The sequence below is a fragment of the Corvus hawaiiensis genome, chromosome 11, assembly GCF_020740725.1.
Source record: "Corvus hawaiiensis isolate bCorHaw1 chromosome 11, bCorHaw1.pri.cur, whole genome shotgun sequence".
Lineage (NCBI taxonomy): Eukaryota > Metazoa > Chordata > Aves > Passeriformes > Corvidae > Corvus > Corvus hawaiiensis.
In genome coordinates, this window is record NC_063223.1 from 2,865,551 (window position 1) to 2,882,548 (window position 16,998).

Here is a 16,998-nt window from a genome sequence, read left to right on the forward strand (position 1 = left end):
TTTCTCTCTAACAAACTCCCAGGGTGGCTCCTGTCTTTTATTCACCATTCCTGGCAGTATTGCCAATGCCTGCTGGTGCTTCTGGAATGGAACCCTGGAAGTCTGTTGGAGTTAGTTTGACTGCAGGTCAAAGAACTAAGCTTTAATCTGAGTCTAATTTATCAGTCCATTACATTGAATTCAGCTGGTTATTGCATGTCCATCTTCAGTCTGCTATGTGCTTCCTTCCCAGCAACTCCCTATTGAAAGAGCATAGAGTATACAAGGCCAGAACCAAAAAAACCCCAAAGCCAACATCTGGATGCACAGTGGTTCATATTTACTAGGCTGGGGATTCTCATCTTGCTGAAGGGTCTGGCTCACAACCCACAGGTGGCATCATAAGAACTCACCGGTGTAAGTAATGTTTTGAGGAAGGCAGAGAAAGGTAAATCTCATCAGGCCACAAGCTGTGGGTTTTTTCCCCACAGGAATCAAAATCAATTAATAGAAGCACACAGAGCTCCTCTCCAGGTTCATTCTGTGTGAGCAATTATTTGCTCTGGTGCTTCAGCCCAGCTTTTATCATCCTGTGTTCTGTTGAGACCGCCCCAGTCTTCTGTGAGGACTTTCTTCTATGAGTAAGTATTACGAGCTGTGCTGAGTGCCACACATTTCAAGAAATAACTGCTGTGCTTGATTGGCACTGGCACAAGCCACTGTGTTGGACAAAGACCGGTGAGGTCCAAAATGTTTTCTCCTCTGTGAGGAGTGAACTGATTTTAAGTTGGCATATGATCACATCAAACTCCACAGCTCTGTTACAGTGATAGCAGAAATCCCTGTAGAAGGTATTGGCTCCTGTCCATAGATACATGTGGGTCTCTAGATTTAGACTGTGCATGCACGAAACATTGTGCTGTGTGGCCTTCAGAGCTACTGAGCTCCTTTGGCTCCAGTTGGTCTAGAAAAACAGGGAAGATGCTACAAAGCTGTGATACAAAAGCTATTCCCTGAGTATCTATTTGTAGCTTTGCAATGTTCCCCTCCTTGAATGAGTGAATATAAAATACTTTTTGAAAATGACTTACACAAATATGTAGAAATATATTGCAGAAAGTCCTATTAGAAAGTATATAATTGAGCCAAATATCACCACCAGTACCTGCAGAGAGAGGTAATTGTACTCTAATTATTTTCTTGGCTACCTGGTTCATCACTTCTGTGTGTTGTCTAGAAACACAGACTTCCTGTCAACTTTTGAATCTGATATGTATGATACAGACATACATGTGTAAAGCTAAATTTAATGCCAACTGGAGATCTAACACTAACAATCTGTTAATTATTTGGATTTTTTATTAATAAATAAGAAAAAATTGAATTAATAAATCTCAATGTAGAAGTCACCCTGGGCGTTGTTTGTTTATGCTCTGTAGGCAGCTAGGGAATTCGGGCTGGGCAGGTTCCCTCACTGGTTTTGGTCTGCTACATGTTCAGTTCCCATGTGCTGACCCAAGATCCCAGTGCTTGGTTACTCAGCTTTGGAAAGGAGGGAGGTGAAAAATGGTTTTGTGAAAAACGAGGTTCACTCTCCTGTTAGAATTTAAAGAGTTTAATATAAAGACAATAAGAGACACATAAAGCAAAGGGATAACGACTGGGTGCCTTGGCGCTCTGCCAAGAGCACATCTAATGCCCGAGGTGAGTCTTTTTTATACCATTTTTACTGTCTGTTCTCTATTCATATTAAAACTTTTCCAGGAATTGATCTGCATGGCCACTCCTTGGGTCCGCCTTTTTAGAGCATGCGTAGTCTTCGGCCTTGTGGTTTTATTTCTTTTGATTCTTGGGGTTGGGCCCACTAGGTAAGAGTCGATGGTGGGGTGGATCTCTTAATTCTCCAGACAGTCAGGGCTGATTGCAGCTTTGGGCCTCTTTGCCCCCCGGGCAGAGCGGTGATAGCGGCTCTCGGACCCTCCCGGCCGCCCGTTCTCCGGGCGGAGCAGCCTTTGGGCCCTTTTGTTCTCTGGACAAAGCGTTGATCAGCAGCTTCTCGGGCCTCATCCTGTGTTCGCTTGGAGGTTCTCTTACTTGCTCACACTTGCTAACATTCTTGCTAAAACGAGAGAAAACTACATCCACACAGCAAAAAGCATTTCTAACGTTATATAATATCTACTTTAATACTTTGCGAGAAGCCAATACTATAATACATGTTTATAACAGTTTGAAGAGAAATTTTAGAAGATCACTTATTAGTTCTGCAAGGTGTTGGTTCAGGAGGTTAGGGGAGTAACAAAGTTTCCATCAGATGTAAATAACCGATCCTCATTTTGTAGAAACTGTGAATCATGGAATGCTCAGCCAGGCCTTACATGACCAGTTGTTTGTGGAAAGGCATAAGGATATTTGACTGCTGAAGCATTGGAGCAGGAGGAAGAGGTCCATCCATCACAGTCCCTCTCTTCAGTGGAGCTGTGTGTGGTATGGATTCACTTCACTAGGCAAAGATCCACCATGTCCTGCCTTTAGGTGTTCCTGGCCTGTCATGATCCATACACCTGTGCTGTGGGGACCATGCTTGAATCCAGCACACAGCTCAGGCCTCCCTGCACACCAGGGAAGTGTGGCAGCCAGGTCTGCTGGAGTGAAACCTTGGGCAGGGCCAGAGGAAGAGAGCGGAGAGCTGGGGTTGGTGAGGAAGGTGTTTGAGTGGGAAAGGCATTGGCAGGTGTTAATTCTTGAGCACTGAAGTAATTAATGAGCACTGATTTGAAATAAAAGTTAAGTTGTGTAAATCCCAACTTTTTTGCAGTCAAATGTATTAATTGCATCAGACAAATACAGATCAAGGCAAATTTCTCATCAAATCAGCTTCCAGAAAGAGTGCAGCCTTCTAAAAATACTGAAGTGAGTCACCCCAGATGACAGTGCTGTGACAGAGGGACAGTCCATGCCACATCTGAGATGGAGGTGAGTGGTGTCTCTGCAGAGCACACACCTAACACTGCTCCACAGAAACGTGGGTGCAAGCCAGAGGCAGCTGATCAAGGAGCTCTTCTAGAACACGCACAGCACCGTCTGACTGTTCCAGAAGTTTCCGTGTGGTCACCACAACTCCAGTGCGAATTCTGTCTGGCAAACTGGAAGGCAAAAACCAGTTTGTAACCTGGTGCCAAATCACTGAATCCTTCCTAGAGCATCTTGTTACATAAAGCCCCTAAGTGGCAGCTGCCACCACGAGGAGCCCATTTGTCAGGGCTGAGGGGGCCGTGACACACCTGTGTGGGAGTCACACCTGTGCGGGGGTATCGCGCTCTCAAGGCCAGGAGCCACATAAGGGAGTTCACCCGTGGCTGCGGGCCGGGCCGGGCCCGGCGGGAAGGGGCAGCGGGAGACGGAATAGGTGAGTAGAGAAAAACCGTGTCTGGAGGTGCGAGGAGCCCCCGCCACCGCAGCACAGAGACCGAGAGCCGCCCAGAGCGCCCCCCGCGGGCGGGGCGGGGCCGGGCAGGGCAGAGCAGGGCAGGGACCCGGCGGGATGGGAACGGGAGCGGGAAGCCGTGCCAGCCCCGGGAGCGGAACGGGAACGGGAACGGGAACGGGATTAGGCACGGCCCCGCCCCGCCCGGACGTGCCCACCGCAGCGCTGCTGGGGCGGGGCCTCGGCGCGCCGGCGCTGTGGGGAGCGCGTGCCCGCCCTCAGGCCCCGCCCCCTCAGGTGACGCCACCGCGCGCGCCCGGCCCTTCCCCTCGCGCGACGTCACGCGGCCGGGCCGGGCGGTGGCGGCGCGCGGGGATGGAGCGGCCGCCGCTCGGCCGGTGAGTGACCGACGGACCGCGAGATGGGGCATAGAGAGGGAACGGGCTCGGGAACGGGGTGGGAGAACACCCGGAGCCGCGGGACGGGGCGAGGGGACCCCGCCGGACGGGCCCCGGGCGCGCCCATTGCGAGCGCCTCGCCCGCCCCCAGACCCGCCGCTCGGCCGCGCTCTCTCGCCGCCGCCCCCGCTCCTGCGGCTGGTTTAGGACCCTCTGGCCGAGTCGCGGCCCCGCCGGCCCGCTCGCCCCGTTCCGGGCCGTCGTCCGGGGCGCAGGGCCCGGGTTGCGCGGAGCGGGCCATGTCCGGCCCGGCGGTGGCGAGCGGCGCCCGCGGCCCCCGCGATCGTCCCGGTCCCCGCGGCCCCCGCAGCCCTCCCGGGGGCGGCCCCACGCACGTGTAGATGGTGCTGGGTGTTCGGGAGGCGCCGCCGCGGCCCCCGCGCTGGTTTAGGGGTGGCTGAGGTGTGTGTTCGCTTCACCGATTCCTGCCCGCCTTGGCTGTCTTTGATGAGATTGTTAAGATACGAGTTATTTCATGGTGAGCTCAGATTTTGCCGGCTTAAAAGCAGATTGTCAGTGACAGGCCTTTAAAGTAAAGAACTTAAGGTGTAAAGCAGCAGTTTCGGAGCTTTACAAGTGCCAAAATTCAGGAGACTTGGAGCTGGACACTGTGTGTGTGACTTGTGTGCAGCTGCTGTCACTGGCGATACAGAAGTACCTGATGTGCATTAGGTACAAATGCTGTGGCCAGCAAAACTCGCGTGGTGGGTGGAGGCATTGCTTTCACTAAAAAACTCTTATCAATAGGGAAACTTAATGAGGCTTCTTGGTGGGTAGAGGTGTAAAGGTCTGAACTGAAGGTACAAAGATCTGAGTGGAAGCCTAGGGGAGGAGGAGAAAGAGGGAGGTAATGTAACTACCACTGCGTCAGCAACAGTGTCCATCATCCACAAACCTTAAAATCCGATGTGTCTGCAAGTCGGAAGCCCTTAGTAACAATCTGGGCTACCGGTGGGGTCACTGAAGCAGTGATGCCTTGACCTGAGCCAGTGCCGCTGGGTTCTCCTCAGTCTGGAAAGCGAGTGTTGCTTTCCCTGATGCTCACTACTGACTCTGTCTTACCCGTGGTTACATGTGGCAGGTGACTCCATGTTTGCTCACAGGATGATCCTTCTCTTAGAGTAAGTTCTTTGTCCATCTGCAAGTGTCTAGAGGCAAGGAAAGCCCAGTGAGTAGGTGTACTCACTGGAAGATCTGTTTCTCTCGTGATGCTGGGGGGACTCTTCCTTCTCTTGTTTGGGGACAGTGGGGCTCCTGAGCTTGCAGGACTTGTGCTGCTCAGCAACTCTGCAGCCACACAGGGTTCTGGTGCCAAATGAATAAGTTTATTGGAGGTTTGTATCCACTATGTCCAGTTCAGCTGCCTGATAAACCCACCCAGCTGGTTTGGAAGCCATCCAAAATATGGAAGCAAACTGTAGATGGAGAAAGATCTACTTTGTGTGGAATTTATTTTAGAAAGAATTTGGATCTAAAGGTTCTATAAAGTTTGGGGCTTCCCCCCACCATTTACCACATAAAAGTTGCTGAGTTTAGTTTTCTAAGCAGTTCTGTGTCATGGTTTGGGCTATCTCACATCTTATTTAATCATAACTGAAGTTCCTATAATTAAAACCTGTATCTAATTCAGATACAAAATAGAAATTATTGGAAGTCTACAGATTTTGTTTACATGTATTTAGAGAGGTGCATTCTGCATGAAATGGGTTGTGTCTAGCAAGTCAGCTCCTCCACTGCTTGGGTGAATGGCCTGTGCCTGACAGTGAGCCAGCGACTGTGGCTGCACTAGAGTCAGGCAAACCTTGTGTTAGTGTCTCCTCTGGTCTTTCTGAGAATTGTTTCTGAGCCATTGAAAAACACTTGGTGTGATATATCTTGGACTTGGTTTCTAGGAATTTTTGCTTAGAGATCTGGGGGAGGAGTCTTCCTTCTCCACTGGCTTCCCCAGTGCGTTTACTGGTGTGGCATGTTCTCTTCAGGCGGTTCTGTGGCTGTCTGCCAGTGAGAGCTGGGCTTTGGGACCTGCATTCACCGAGTGCAAGGTGTTTCTCAGGTGAGCTGGCTGGTTGGCTGCCTCTTGACAGACCTAGAGTCTCCTCACCCCTGAAATACAGGGAGTGGTTTTGGCTCTGCGTGTCCCCTGAGGCCTGGTGAAGGCTGTTTGCTGTGGCACGCGGGATGCTGCTTGGCACAGAGGTCATGCGCTCTCTGTGAGGGTTGGAGCTCACAGGGACTTGTGTTACCTGTCTGGGGCCAGGAACAGGGCAGTATCTCAATAGTGAGACTTGTTAAAGTGGTTTGTAGGCAATGAGCCCTGTGTGGCCCAGGTGACATCCAGAGGTCCCTTCCAACCTCAGCAAATCTGTGAACTTGTTACAGTGTTTCCTAGAGGATAAACTGGCATCTTTGGGAAGAGTGATGATGCCTGAATGAAATGGAATGTGAAGGTGGCAGGCTAGACGTGCGTTGTCTGCACTTCTAGAAACTGACTATTCTGCTATGATTACATACTTAAAATTCTTAACTCCTCCAAGCAGTTGAGACCCTGGATATTGTCACAACACAATGAGCTGATTCTTTGGGCTTGAATTTAAGCTCCAAATTCTCAAAATTGTTCTTCCAGCCAAGTGTGTTAAGGAAAGAAGGAAACAAGCAATTGTGTGGAGTTAAATGGATTTTTGCAAAATGTAATGTCTTCATACTTTCAGAAGCATTTTATGGTAATGCAGATCTAGTTGACCCTTGTTATTTACAGAGAAGAATCCTACTCATGTACCAAAAGTACAAAACATTTCTATCAAAATAACATTGAGAACTTTGATTTGGAAGCTAGATCTGACACACCATGTGAAATACAAACACAGAACAGAAGGTCTCTGCCCCAAAAAAGTTTATGTTTAATTAACTTAAATCCAAACCAAAGAAGTTTGCCAACACTCCTGAACATTTATGCCATGCAGGAACCCCCCGAGTATGTACCTTATGTGTATGCTGTGTTGGGGCTTCCATCATGCTCTGTGTTGGTCCTTGTTTTGGACAGCAGCTTAATTCTTTAGTCTGACACTGGTCACATGAGCACTCCTGTGTGAAAATACCCAGTGAACATCAAGGCATTTGGTGAACTGGGAGGGTTTGTCTGAATCAGGGCAGTCTGTGATGTGGTATGGTGTTGCATGCATGCATGTGATCAAACATTATTTGAATGCTTAGAGGATTTCCCTTCTTGAGATAGTTTATTAGGTTAAAGTAGTCAGAATATGAGGTAACTTCAGAGGCTGCTTCTGATTTTAAATACGTCAAAGCTAGCAGAAACCTAGTATTTCAAATTAGTTAATACTTTTCTTTGAAGGGGACTGTGAATATATGTGCTGTTTTATTGTTTATCAGGTATTAATGGCATTTCTTATTATGCTTGTTAATTTTGGCAGGTCTTTCTCCTCTACAAAGAAGTTTTGTTGCCAGGATTTACTCTGAAAATGACCTACAGTACTGACTGCAGATGTCTGCAAATGTAGAAGCTGATAAATCATATCTTCTTCCCTTCCCTGACTTTCCTGTTTCCTGTGGAATTTATACTTCTAAATTTTTTTAAAGTTAGACCTCTGTTGATGACATTTGGATTACAACTGTGAGCATATCTATGCAAAGAGACAAGCTACCCTGAGCACTTTTGAGGTATGTATGCCTGCTATGACTTAGAACACATGGAATGGAAAGGCCATCTAATGAGGGCAAAGAGAGCTCTAGGTGTACATTTTCTAGATTTAGGCTGTTGTGCACCATTTTGCATGGTTTTAGCAGTAGAATACACATGTGCACAGTGAGGCTGTGGGAGCACCAGAATACCTACCCAGCATTGTATGGAGGGTGACCTTGGTTGAACCTGCTGTGGGAGTAGTCAAAAGATTCTTTTGGGAAAAGCTTGGTTGTATTCAGTGCTCACCCATTCAGTTCCTAAATACCACCATGGTCTGCAGAAATTTTCTTCTTCGAAGTATGTGACAGACATTTAGTAGTCATTGAAATGCACCTGGGAGGCCATGGTGATTGCTCTATTTGGTTAGATAAAGCACTCACATGAAATTACAGAGTACTTGCCTTGAATTGGGAGGCATCTGGAATGAAGGCTAGGAAAAAAGGACATTTTGCTTGCCTTCCTATGCACAGGTGCTGGCCCAGTGGTCTCTGCTCCCAGAAAGGAGCAGTCTCATAGGACAGTATGCCTGTGATGTACAAGAGTAGCAGAGCTGGGTGGGATTTGCCTTGTTGCCGCGGAGGTTTGTTCCAACCCAGGTAACAAGAGATGGACTACCTTGGCTGTTTACGAAGCACAGAAAGTTACCAGCATGCACAGTTGTATTTTCCTGGAGGCTTTTAGCTGGCCATATATATTCTAAACCTGGAATGAGGAAGTTGGCTAACTGCCTCTGTATGGGTTTGTAAGAGGCCAGGGTGCACTGATAACATCTGTTCCTTCTGTAAGCTACTTGGACAGGTTATCCCTTCTGTGATGTAGATGCCAACATTCTGAGGCATCGGTGGTCTTCAGTTAACGGTGGGTAACAGTGAAAGGCAGCCAAACACACACCTGTCTGGCTTCCAGAAAAGACATTTATTAGTGGATTTTGTTTAAAAAGGAAAACTAATTGTGCTGAAAGTAGCTACCTGACTGAATCATTCACCATGCCACATTGCTGTACAGGATGCATTTAGCAGATAACACATGAGCTTTTATTGATAAGCTCCAGTGATTCAGGCTGAGATGATACTGGAGGGACACAGATCTGACCTACCTCCCTGTATGGTTTAAAACAGCCTGATGGCCTTCCTGTAATAGGAAGGCAGAATGGGCCATGTTGGCAGTGCTAGTGTGAGCTGGGATAGGCAGTGAAGTGCTGTGGTTGGGAAGGGGATCCCTTACCTTTGCTAAAGGAATTTGCTCCATCATTTGCCTGCAAGCAGAGCTGGGGCCAAGGATTGGCATCTTGGTGAGATTCTGTTAGGAGTGGGCAGAAGTTGGTGCAGCACACTTTAAATGTGTTTCTCAGTCTGCCTGGGCAGTGTGTTATTTGGCTGTGGCAGTGTGCTAAAGTAGCATTGGGGAGAAAATGGTTTTGTTTCCTGTAGACTGCTTTCATGGAAACTGTAGGAACACACCAGGAGTGAAGTGGTTTGCTGAGCTGCCCACTGCCACCCTAGTGGTGCTTTATGTAGTGTACCAGGGATGTGGACTCTGTAAACCAACTTGGTGCATTTTTTTATTGTAGTTATGATCTCTGTAATCTTGTCAATTAATTGTGCGGATTTTCCCAAAAAAGCTGCCGTTCTGTAAAAATAGAACAATTGCTGCAAACTCTCTGAAAACCTGCAAGAATACATAGATTCTGTGTCTCCCTGAGTGTATATCCCTAAGCAGAGTATTAGTCTTTATTTCCTTAGCTGTAAGATAGTTATCTACCTTTGTAAAACATTCAGTTTCATGGAAAGTGTAAGTGTTGCAGTATAATTATTCAAACTCATATAACTAAAAGTGAATACTAAAGTGTGGAGTGACAAGGAAATTGAGTATAATATAAAGTTTTCTTTTGATGTAAAGAAGTGGTCTGAAAGGTGAAATTGTGTACATTAGAGATTGTTGCATTAAAACTGTCCTACAGGATGTCTAAAAAGTTTGAAGAACGTTAAAGGACACTGCAGTATTGAGATGAATGGTACTGCCATTGATTCAGCTGGTGGGATGGGTTATGGCAGGAAGTTTGCAGATACCTACTCACAGTTTCTTCAGGCATAAATTTGGCAAATTTCAGTATATTTTGGATTTGTGTGAGCTGATGGTATCCTTAACGAATCCCATAGTGGCCTTTGTACTGAAGCTGTTGGCTATTATTTTCCTGGAGGCCGGTTGCCATGGTGATTATCCTGAGGGCAAATAAATGTATTTTTCATGATTCCCAGTTATACTAGTTTTGAGCAAAAGGACTGTGGCCTTTTCTGGGGTCACTGGAAGATACTGCACCCATAGCACTCCAGGTTTGTAAATCATTGCCTGCTGAACAAGTTTCTCATGGGCTTTAGTGGGTCATGGTCATAAGGAGTAGTGTCACTTGTCTGTGAGAAGTAGTGAGTGTCCTTGCTGTGATCCTGAGGTTGAACAGCAGTTAAAATGGGAGAAATGAACACAGAGTGACTTTGGGTCAGAATCTGTTAAGATTGAACTTAGCCCATTCAGGCCAGTGATGCCTGACTGACTAGTAAGGCAAAAGCTCTGTTGGTGAAAGCCAGTCCCTCCAAGGTGCATGGTGCTGTGGTCCTTCCCTGTGTTGGCTTTCAGCTGGGGTAGCCTCTAGCTCTGTTTTCTACTGATTTATATTAAATGCTTTGTGGAGGAAGATATTCTGGATATGTGAGCCTTTCCATAACTGAAGAACTTGATTAGTTCTCATTGGATACCTGTGAGAAGTTTGACTGCTTGGGGTGCAGAGCATCCTGTGGTAAGAGGAGCGGGGACTTGTAGAGTGGAGGGGGGTGGGAGGCTGTATCAGTGGCTGCTTGCTGCCCTGCAGAGCAGTTCCCATGCTGGTCATGCTTTTGCTGCACAATTTAGTTCTCAGCTGGTTTGCTGTGCTGAAAGTTTTGGTTCTGGTTGACCAAAGCCCTTTAAATGCTTCAGGTGCAATTCCAGTTTGTGGGAGAAGTACTGGGTCCAATACTGTACAATCTCTTTATTAATAACATATTAATAGGGCCAGGTGAAGAATTTTGTAGGTGATGCAAAATGGGAAGTTGACAGACCTGATGTTTGTGTTGCCACTCAGAGGCACCTGGATAGGCTTGAGGAATAGGCAGGCAGGAACCTCATGAAGTTCAACAAAGGGAAACAGGAAGCTCTGCACCTGGGGAGGACCCGACCTGTGTAGCCGCTGTTCTGTAACCATCCATGTACCTGTGCTGGGGGCCTGACCAGCTACAAAGTTGCTCTGCAGCAAGCAAACAGGTTTTCTGCGGGAAACCCAAGTTGCAGGATGGCTCTGTAAGGAGCCATTGACTTGGGTTTTGGTTTTGGCTCTGATTAATAAGCCTGCACCTTCTCAGTGGTAGCTGAAATTCAGCCTTATTTCAAATAAGACTGCTCCCTTTTTTTGCTGCTTTGGGTAAAGATTTGTGGATTTTTTTATGGGGACTCTGCCATGAATGTGGGAGGAAACATTCTGATTTTGGCTGAGGTTTTAAATGCATGACTACTTGATTCCCATTGGCAACAAAGCAGTCAAGCCCAATTTCTTTATACCAAATTACTGTCTCTGTGCAGCTGGATGTGGAGGTGGATATTGAAGAGCAGCATATTTGTGAGTGTGGCTGCTTTGCTGTGCTGTGTTTGTGCAATTTGTGTATGTGTCCCTAAAATGCATAGTAAGATCTAATAGAAGAAAAGGACCATAGACGTACATCAGTATTTTTATTGCAGAAGTCCAAAAAGTGAGCAAAGCAGGGAATTCACAAGTCTGTGTGGTAGCAGCTGATGGACAGCTAACATGGCTCCCATTCAAAATGGTGTTGCTCTGAGAGGATGGGGAGTTGTGGCTGTGCTGGGCTGGTTCCTTGGCACTTGAAAAGAGGTCTGGCAGCCTGTGTGTGTCCTGCAGAGCAGGTGCCCATGGCTCTGCTCACACTGTGTCCCTGAGATACGCAGGGCAGGCTGATGCTGTTCCTACCCATTAGGGTACATATGAATGCAGTTACATTGTTCCTTGTCTCAAGCTCTGCTTGAGCCTACCTGGGACTGGGAGAAGTGGCTGTAAGGAGTCAAGTTAAAAACACCTTATGCATGTCTCCTATTTCTGTTGACAGCTGACAGCAGGTTTTTAACACTGAGAGCAGGTAAGGAGGTGTGGATGGGGTAGTCTTTTACTGATAGGTGCTCCCAGCCTCCTGCAAGTGCTGACTGAAGGACTTCAGGCAGTGTTTGATGGGCAACCTGAACATCTTGTTTGTAGTCCTGCAGGGAGGAATGTGCTAATGCTTGATTAGAAAAGGCCATGTAAACAAACCAGGCCCAGATTAAGGCCACTACTGTTATATTGATATAATTTTTTAAGAGTTGCACTTAAGTAAATCTCCCTAGACTAGCAGTCTTGAAGAAGGATCAGGAGGGAGAGTTTTCTTCTGAAGAGCACGATGAAGCTGTCAGTGGTTGAGCAGCATAAACTGTCAGTGCATTAGCGAAGACTATTGACTTCTGGTCGGAATTTCTGTCTTGCCAGATTTGTGTCACGTTTTAAACAATACTGGTAGAAGGAGCTGGTTTTGAGTCATCAGGGGGAGTATTTTACCACTCTGTGTGAGGTTAGTTCTACTTTCTTCTTTCACAAGTCATTGTAGATATGATACTTTCCAAAATTCAGGGCTAAAAGCACATGTTAAAATCACACATAGAGTGGGGTGTGGGTTGGTGGTAGATGATATCTTTCTTACAAGCCTGCTAGTTTAACTTGTTTTAACCTCCTTACAACTCCAAGCCTGGAGTAAACCTTTCTTTTAGAACTAGAGTTGCTAAATCCTGCCAGCTTCTCTGCTGGCATTGTCACAGATAATTCTGCTAGGAGTTAAAATGAGAGGCCATCTCTTTTTTTTTTATTACTAGTATGCTTAGAAGTCTCTCTTTAATGCCAGAAATAGCTGTAGTATACCCTTTTGTCTTCCCTTGGAAGTGGAATGAAAATACCTGTATTTCCACTTTGTGGTTCTCTTGTTCCTGACATTTGAGTCAGCTTTGACACACAGAAAGTGGCAGTGTCTCTTGGCAGACAGGCAGTGAGGAGATAAGAGCAGCTTTGATCTCTCTCCTCCACCCCTTCCTCTTCTGAAAAGATCCTGCCAAAATGCTTGCCATGGCCTAGTATTGTTGCATTTTTCCAGAGACTAAAGAATCAGATCCAGATAATGCAAATGTTAATAGAAGTCAGTAGCAGGAGTGCAACTGACCACAAAAATACTTGAGATGCTTCAAGGAATTAAATCCATTCTTTTATTTGTGGAAGGCCCATTGTTTTGAATATTTGCTTAACACTTCTTCACTCTTTTCCTTTAGGGGAGGTAGTTTCTCTATTTGCAAAATGCAGTATTTAAACTGTAGAAGTGAAATCACTTGTATACGATGAGTCCTTGCTGAAGCTCATGTGAGTTCCTGTTTTCTGCAGCTGTTGTGGCCATAGTGTCAGATAGGAAGTTTTTGATAACACCATTTTGGAGTAATTGTGTGCCCTGTCTGTTTACTTCCTCTCTTCAACTTTATCCCAAAGATGTTATAACCAGGTCTATGGTCAGATTCTTCCCTCAGTCCTGTCTTCTTTCAAATGAGTTAATTTTTTTGTATTGGTTCATATCACAGCCCTGGAAATATCTGTGCTTACAAAGTCTAAAATGGGATGCCATGCTATGGTTCTGAAAATGAGCCAGGGGACAAAAGAGGTTGGAAATTCCTTAAATTGCTATTTCTGTTGTACTTCTCGTATTGTGAAAGGACAGCTTCCGTTCCCTGCTTGAACTGTGGCTGGAGATGTCCCTTCAGTGTTCTTCAGTGAAGCCCTGAGTTCAAAACATGCACTTGACTGGTTTGTAGAACATGTAAATATGGGTGCAACTTTTTTCCCTTTTGCAAAAAGCAGAGATGTTTTTGAAGAAATGCTGCTGTTTGGCCTAGCTTCAATTTGGTTTTGAAGAAGAGTAGGTGAGGATGTCACTTTTCTGAAACAGGCCACTAAATTAAGTGCAAGTGTCAACTGTCAGCCCTCCTGTGGCAGACCACACAGTTTTTGAATTGCAGGTTTCCTCTTGAGCCTAGTAAAGCAGACTGTCTTTATAATAATTATTTGTCCAGTTTGCTTTTCTTCTAAAATCCCTGCAGACCGCATTTTTAGTGTTGTCTCCCAACTTTTAAGTATGTTCACAAAAAAAATTTCAAGAAAATGTGTATGATGTATGTAATTGTCAATGTCAACTAATCAGAAGACTCTAGTTAAATCTTTCTTTAACATTCATTTAGCTTTCTTGAAGCACTGTTTTTATTAATTTGATGGAAAACAGCCTATACGTAGCCTTTTCCAGGAAAGAATATTTTAAAGTGATTTGAGTAGGTTCCAGTTACACTGCAATGAGCAAGCAGTACTTCCTGTAGGGCATCAGTAATGTAGAGGCTGCCCACAGGTGGTATTGAAGGTACTTGATTCTGATGTGGATATACTCAGGAAGATGCTTCTTAAGAAGAAATGGAAAGGAGAAAGGGATCTATCACTCACTAAGAGAATGTTTGGTATATGCTCATCTGTGACTTGAGTGAAGTTTTCTCTTATCTACAGCATTAATATTTGAGCTTTCAGGAAGATAAACTGCGTACATTAGTTCTGCTGGTCAGCAGTATTAAATATAAAGTTATAGGAAGGAACTGTTTCAACAGGATGTGGATCTGAGAAGAGGCTGATGTTGAAAGATCACTTTCTGGTATGTCTGAACATGGTGCCCTTGCACATTGTGCTAGTTTGAAAACAAACCAGTGGGAGGCACCAAGTCAGAATAACAATTTAATGGAAATTAAAGAAAAGGGGAAAAGAAAAAAAAAGGTAAAAGAAAACACTGTCAAACTGACAGAGTCAAGGTACAACCTGACACCCTGTTAGGCAGGGTGGTGGTAGCAGTCTGGTAGAATGGTGGCTGCAGTCCTCTGAAGCAGTGATCCTGTAGTAAAACAGTCTGCTCTTCCTCAGGAAGTCCAATGGTGGCTGTGTAGCTCCTGCCCTCTGGAAATCCAGTGGGAAGCCAGTGTCTCTGGTGTTCAGCCTCAGCTTATATCCACGATGGGATGCTTGGTTCCTCCCTCTGGGTGGAGCATCTCACAATGGGGTAACGAGTCATGAGGCAAAGTGTTGATTAGGCTCATTAACAGAAGATAGTCCGGAGGGAGTTATCTCTGAGTCATGTGGCAGGACAATGATGGGCAATTAACAGAAAGATAGTCTGGGGGGAGGAGGCAAGGAAACACTGCCCCACCTGATTTCAACAGCTGATGGGGATGGTAATAGAATACACTGCAACCCAGGACATTATCCACCCCTTATTCTATTACCATCTACATTATCCCAAATCAATACCTTCTTAAACTCTAAAACACACATACATATATATATATATATATATATATATATATATATATATACATATATATATATATACACAGTGAAACCTACACACTGTTCTCACCTAAGATTAGGTCTCCTTGTGGTACACAACGGGTTTCCCCATCTTTCTGCATTACCCACCAAGTGCAACCAGGTCCTTGAGCAAAGACAATCCCACGGATGGGTTTGTCTTTGCCTGAGGTGGGATTAATCCAAACAGTCTTTCCTAAAATACCTCTCAGGTGTACCGCAGGGACTCTATCTCCATCCACTGTGTGCAAGGGTTCAGACTCGGCAGGACCAGCTCGATTGATGGACCCTCGGGTATTGACTATCCAGGTGGCCTTCGCTAAGTTCACTTCCCAATTTTTGAAGGTCCCCCCACCAAGTGCCTTTAGGGTAGTTTTAAGTAGTCCATTGCAGCGTTCAACTTTTCCAGCAGCTGGTGCATGATAAGGAATATGATATATCCATTCGATACCGTGTTCTCTGGCCCAGGTGTTGATGAGGCTGTTCTTAAAATGAGTCCCGTTGTCTGACTCGATCCTATCAGGGGTGCCATGTCTCCACAGGACTTGCTTTTCCAGGCCCAGGATGGTGTTCCGGGCTGTAGCATGAGGCACAGGGTAGGTCTCCAGCCATCCAGTGGTTGCTTCAACCATGGTCAACACGTAGTGCTTGCCTTGGCGGGTTTGGGGAAGGGTGATGTAGTCAACTTGCCAGGCTTCACCATACCTGTACTTTGACCATCGTCCACCATACCACAGAGGCTTCACCCGCTTGGCCTGTTTGATTGCAGCACAGGTCTCACAACTGTGGATGACCTGGGAGATGCTGTCCATGGTAAGGTCCACCCCTCGGTCACGGGCCCATCGGTATGTTGCATCTCTCCCCTGATGACCAGAGGCATCATGGGCCCAACGAGCTAGGAATAATTCTCCCTTGTGCTGCCAGTCCAGATCCACCTGTGATACTTTCACCTTGGCAGCTCGGTCTACCTGCTCGTTGTTGCGATGCTCTTCATTAGCCCGACTCTTGGGTACGTGCGCATCCACGTGTCGAACCTTCACGGTCAGCTTCTTTACTCGGGCGGCGATGTCCTGCCAAATCTCAGCGGCCCAGATGGGCTTCCCTCTGCGCTGCCAGTTGGCCTTTCTCCAGCGATCCAGCCATCCCCACAGAGCATTAGCTACCATCCATGAGTCGGTGTAGAGATAGAGCCTCGGCCACTTCTCTCGTTCAGCAATATCCAAAGCCAGCTGGACGGCTTTAAGCTCTGCAACCTGACTCGATCCACCTTGTCCCTCGGTAGCTTGTGCAACTCGTCGTGTGGGGCTCCATACTGCAGCTTTCCACTTTCGATTAGCGCCTACAATTCGGCAGGAACCATCAGTGAAGAGGGCATAACGTCTTTCAGTCTCCGGTAGCTCATTATATGGTGGGGCTTCCTCAGCACGAGTCACTTGCTCTTCCTCTTCTTCAGAAGATAATCCAAAAGTCTCACCTTCAGGCCAGTTTGTTATAATTTCTAGAATCCCAGGGCGATTCGGGTTTCCAATACGGGCACGCTGTGTGATGAGGGCGATCCACTTGCTCCATGTGGTGTCGGTGGCATGATGCGTGGAAGGAACCTTTCCCTTGAACATCCAACCCAGCACCGGTAGTCGGGGTGCCAGAAGCAACTGTGCTTCAGTGCCAATTACCTCTGAGGCAGCTTGGACTCCTTCATAGGCTGCCAAGATTTCCTTCTCTGTGGGAGTGTAGTTAGCTTCAGACCCTCGGTAGCTTCGGCTCCAGAATCCCAGTGGTCGGCCACGAGTCTCACCAGGCACCTTCTGCCAGAGGCTCCAGGACAGACCATTGTTCCCGGCTGCAGAGTAGAGCACATTCTTCACCTCTGGTCCTGTCCTGACTGGGCCAAGGGCTACCGCATGAGCGATTTCCTGCTTGATCTGGGCAAAGG

The 16,998-nt window shown here is 46.6% G+C and overlaps 1 protein-coding gene across 3 annotated transcripts in view; it reads left to right on the forward strand.

The window, feature by feature from the left end:
• The first annotated feature begins 3,728 nt into the window (after positions 1-3,728).
• The window catches only part of TMCC1 (transmembrane and coiled-coil domain family 1), an 87,338-nt gene continuing 74,068 nt past the window's right edge, over positions 3,729-16,998 (forward strand). For 2 of the 3 annotated variants that reach the window (XM_048315355.1, XM_048315360.1), the window contains exons 1-3: positions 3,786-3,804; positions 5,844-5,917; positions 7,293-7,539. The gene's annotated coding sequence lies outside the window, so the exon portion shown is untranslated. Of the gene's footprint in view, positions 3,805-5,843; positions 5,918-7,292; positions 7,540-16,998 lie in introns of all 3 variants that reach the window. The other variant, XM_048315356.1, reaches the window with a different exon arrangement.